This window comes from Schistocerca serialis, chromosome 4 (genome assembly GCF_023864345.2).
Source record: "Schistocerca serialis cubense isolate TAMUIC-IGC-003099 chromosome 4, iqSchSeri2.2, whole genome shotgun sequence".
NCBI lineage: Eukaryota > Metazoa > Arthropoda > Insecta > Orthoptera > Acrididae > Schistocerca > Schistocerca serialis.
Window position 1 is genome coordinate 848,745,480 of NC_064641.1, and position 4,842 is coordinate 848,750,321.

The window sequence follows — 4,842 nt, forward strand, 5'->3', positions numbered from 1 at the left end:
TTTCCTCCTAAGCAATTGGAATGATTTGAACTAAACTTGGTGCACATATCCCTTATTGTCAGGCAACAACTGCTATTGGGGCAAGAACCTTCTAGCTATCATAAACACTGAGATGTGTGAAAAACTGCTGCATTGTGCATGATGTTTACATTTATTATATCTTTGCTACTAATTCTATTAGCAACAATTTTGTAGACGGAATCCACATATGCTGCTGACTGTACCTACACAAATATATCATTTTGCAACACACAGTTCAAGAGATATGGTGTCATGAACATTGAGATGCATGAAAAAATGCTGCATCGTGTATGAAGTTTCAATACATTTATTCTTTACTACTAAGACATTCCTACAGTTCAGTAAGCTTAGAAAACCTCTGACACCTGGCAGCTCTTGACAGCCTTCAACTGTGAATCACAAATGGTTGTAGATGAAACCAGCAACCACTTATAGAGCTATGAAGAGGAATTACTATGAAGACATTTACAAATGGCATTGTAGACACACTAAGCAGTTGTACACAGCATACAGAAACTGCTTAGGGTTACCTCACACTGAGTCTACTGCAGGAGTACATATAAGGTACTTTTTTGACATCACACCATAAACACAAATCTTTTTTTCCTTTTTTTCATTTCTAACAGAAAATTGGCAAAATGAGTATCTAGGCAATGCCAGGTTTGTTGGCTAATTGCATGGTAAAGCATGTCTCACTGTTCATACCAAAGTATAAGTTAGCAGTCAACTTTATAATAAATGTAGAGCAACGTTAAATTTTGTAACAATTGGTAATAAAAATTTGGTTCCAGGTAACATTGCAAGAAAGACATTATACTCGATTTCCTGTACATCAGTTTCAACACAATCAAGAAATACAAATTAATGCACAGTGTTGCACTATGCAAGGTGGGCAGAAACAGTCTGAAAAGTTTGTAAGAGTGTTGCACACTTTGACTCAGGTTCGTTTCTTGCTACTGTCCCATGTCCAATTTTTGTATTGCTCTCTTGTTTGGTTTTAGTAAATCAAACAAATATCATGTATGGTGATACCATCTCTGCTTCAATTTGCATGTGCAGTGCTGTGCTTGGTTAACTTAAATGATAATTAACTCTGAAATGGCGCAACATATTGAATTATTTCTTGACCTTTATTTCTCTGTACAACTTACACTGCAACAGCCTTACAAGCTTTTCAAACTAATTTTGACCACCCTGTATACTGTTCTAAGGAGAGTGGAGCACATGTCCATCATTGGGCACATGGCATCAAGCATGAGGCTCTGCTGAGTCTTTCAGTGATTTTGTGGCAGTCAACATGTTAAATTAAGTACATCAGATAGTGTCAAAACCTTGAGCAGAAGCACACATTGTTTTTACTGAACAAACATGTTACATACAGACATTTAACATTATTTTGTGACAGCTGTACATTTATACAAGTTTCAAATTTGCAATATATGTTATATCTGGAACTATGGTTTGTGATATAGCAAATTTGTGAAATTACGCAAATTGAAATATGTTAAACATGTAAGTTGATGGGACTTTGTTAGTTTCATAACAAAACAATAAAAAGTTGCACATATGTTGAGTCAAAGATTGAAATAACTTAAGGTATTAGTCTGTGCAGTGAGAATATTGGGCTAAAATTTTATAAAGTCTTATAGATTCCTGGACTGAATTATTGGGTGCTTGAGATACGTGCCACACTATAAGTCAATCAGTTCAAGTTGAAGCTAAAGAGGTACATACTAGCCAAAAGCAATAACGGTATTACAAATAAATCAAAATCGGCCTTTAGTCATGCAAAGTTTTGGAATCTCTTTGAGAACTCTTGATGAAGTATAAGTGCATCACATATCATTCTGTGAGACCATGACACTGGTGTGTTCTATTATACTGGTTGTTACAATAGGCCTATTTTGGCATAGTTGCCATCTTCAGTCTTATCTGTGGAAAGTACATAGTTTGGTAAAATATTCCAAATTTTGAGGTAGGTAATTAAACTATTACAGAATTATGGTCTGTTACGTACATCAGGTGGTCTTGATATCCATATGACATCGATGTCTCAGTTGCAGTCACACTATTATGAAAGTTTACTCCTTTGATGTTGGTGGAGCTCTAGGAGGTGTTAAACTTCTACTGGAGCAGCTATTTATGAAACTGTTGAATTATGAGACTTTATTTTGTTGTGACATCACTTTATAGCTGTATTGAACCATTGACAGTTGAGTCAGTGATATTGTATAGCTACAAGCTGTTTCATCTATGGTATTCTGTAGGTAGTAACTTCGTTCTTACCAACTCTAGTATGTTGCTAATAAGATCCATGTTTGTGTGGTCCTACACTCATATGTAATTTAATCCTATTGTTTTTTTTAATTGCTTTTGCTAGATAGTGTCATGGTGTGCAAGCTTTATAACAATTTCCCAATGTTGTTTTATTATTAAGCTTTCAGTTGTTATTTCTTGATTTCATGGTAACATGATCTCTGATAAGTCTGGGAGGATAATTTCAATAAAATTGAAATGTTTTTGTCTCATATCAAACTGTTCATTTAGAATTGAGAGAGTATGGGGGTAAAGCTGTATGGGAGAATAGGCAATAAGCCATGTAGTTCCTTCCAGACCACTGGAGGTGCTAGGGTCAAACGAAGCTGGAATTGACCAATGAGAGCTGTCCAGTGGTGTTGTTGATATTCTATCATCTTGCTCTGTACTGAATCTATGGTTACAGTCACCTTGTGTCATATTTACATACTACTGATCTTCATTATAAACAGATTTTTTACTTTAAATTTCATAAAGTTCACTGTAGAACTGAAGAGATTTTCTGCTGAAAAATTGTCCACAATTAATCCTAAGGTAACACATTTAATTTTTAGTAAATAATCTTGTAGACTATAAATGAAATGTATTCTCTTCTATCACGAATTAAGCTGTGTTGTTTCCATTTTTGTTTATTTAAATAACTTTGATATGACAGTACTAGTTTTATTTAATGAAGAATTTTACGTTTTTACAATGTTTTTTTTTTTTTTTTTTCAAAATATTTAACACAACCAATTGACAATTAAATACTCCTGTAAATTCCCTGGCTGTCCATCTGGATATTATGTGAGTTCAATGAAGAAAGTTAGCAACAGGCATTTCTGCAGGTTTCCAAAACAACCTCAAGAGTTGCTTCTGAAGTGGAAAAGTGTTTGTAAACTGTCACCTGATGTGAACTGTGCTACTTATTTTGTTTGTGAAGATCATTTTTTTGAAGAAGATTTTATGAATAAAACTTAGGCATATGCTAAACAGGGGTGTGTTTCCAAAACTTGTGGCATGTGTCCCTTGTGAAATTGCTAATATCTGTTTGCTGATAAAGTTTCCAGAGGAAATAACATTTTGCAAAACCCATTTTTCTGAACCATATATTTTAAGAAATGTGTACCCCTTTTGATTTACAAGTATGTGAGAGATTGGAAACACACATCATAGTAAAAGACGTAATGTTCTTAAAGACAAAATTAATAAAAGGTTTAGAGCTATATGATAGTTAAAAGAAAATTTTTATTGTGTGCTTGAGAAGCAAAAAGTAAGTTTTGTTTTCATTTCACTTTTTTACCCACCTTTCCTATTTTTGGTGCTTAATATTGACGTCTTCTTTTTGTGTGGAAGCATTTACAATTATAAGATGTAGGAACATTTTTTAAGAAATTATTGGCCAGTAGTGCAAGTTTCCTGGACAATTACTCAGAAATTACAGTCCTGAAACACAGTTGTAACAAATTTTAGAAATCTTCATTAATTAACACTGTGATAAAGATTTCTTAATTGAACCTCTTTAACTGCCAAATATTCTCTTAATAATAGGTGTTTTTTCTTGATTGACCCTGCAGCTTGTAAGATAGCAAAGTATGACATTATTCAGGAATGAAACTTCCTGGCCGATTCAAACTGTGTTCCAGGCCGAGACTCGAACTCGGGACCTTTGCCTTTTGCAGGCAAGTGCTCTACCAACTGAGCTACCCAAGCACGACTCACGCCCCATCCTCAAAGCTTTACTTCTGCCAGTACGTCTCCTACCTTCCAAACTTAACAGAAGCTCTTCTGCGAACCTTGCAGAACTAGCACTCCTGAAAGAAAGGAAATTGCGAAGACATGGCTTAGCCACAGCCTGGGGGATGTTTCTAGAACGAGATTTTCACTCTGCAGCGGAGTGTGCGCTGATATGAAACTTACTGGCAGATTAAAACTGTGTGCCAGGCCGAGACTTGAACTTGGGTGGCCTGGCCTGGCCTGGCCTGGCCTGCCGGGAAGTTTCATATCAGCATACACTCTGCTGCAGAGTGAAAATCTCATTCTGGATTATTCAGGAATATTTGTAGTCCAATTTAGCTGCTACAATTTTTATTTAGCTTGTGACAGTTACTTAGACTATATGCTTGTTTTGACTTACTGTCAAGTGTCACTTCTAGTTCTTATGATGCGCAAAATGTCCTGGAGCTGTTATATGTTGATAGAAATCAATATAAGTGCATAAGTTTGCAATTGTATTTTTGGTGTTTGCGTCTGAGAGTAGCTGCTCAAAAACATTACAGGAGCAGCAACTGTTGGACACAAAAGTCGAAAATAGACTTGTAAACTGACGCACTTATACTGATTTCTGTCAACATATAAAAGCTCCAGGATGTTTTCTGTGTCATAAGAACTAGATGTGACATGCAAAATAAGCCTGTAGTGTAAATAAGTGATGCAAAATAAAATTGTAGCAGCTAAATTAGACTACAAGTATTCCTGAATAATAGGTTTGTCACTGCTGTATTGCATATCGCAATGTGCTGTTGC

General features: G+C 35.4%; 1 non-coding gene across 1 annotated transcript; it reads right to left on the reverse strand.

Annotated features, from left to right (window-relative positions):
* Positions 1-3,954: 3,954 nt before the first annotated feature.
* Positions 3,955-4,029, reverse strand: Trnal-caa (transfer RNA leucine (anticodon CAA)). The gene has a single exon. It is a non-coding gene; the product is annotated as a tRNA-Leu (tRNA).
* Between the last annotated feature and the right edge of the window lie 813 nt (positions 4,030-4,842).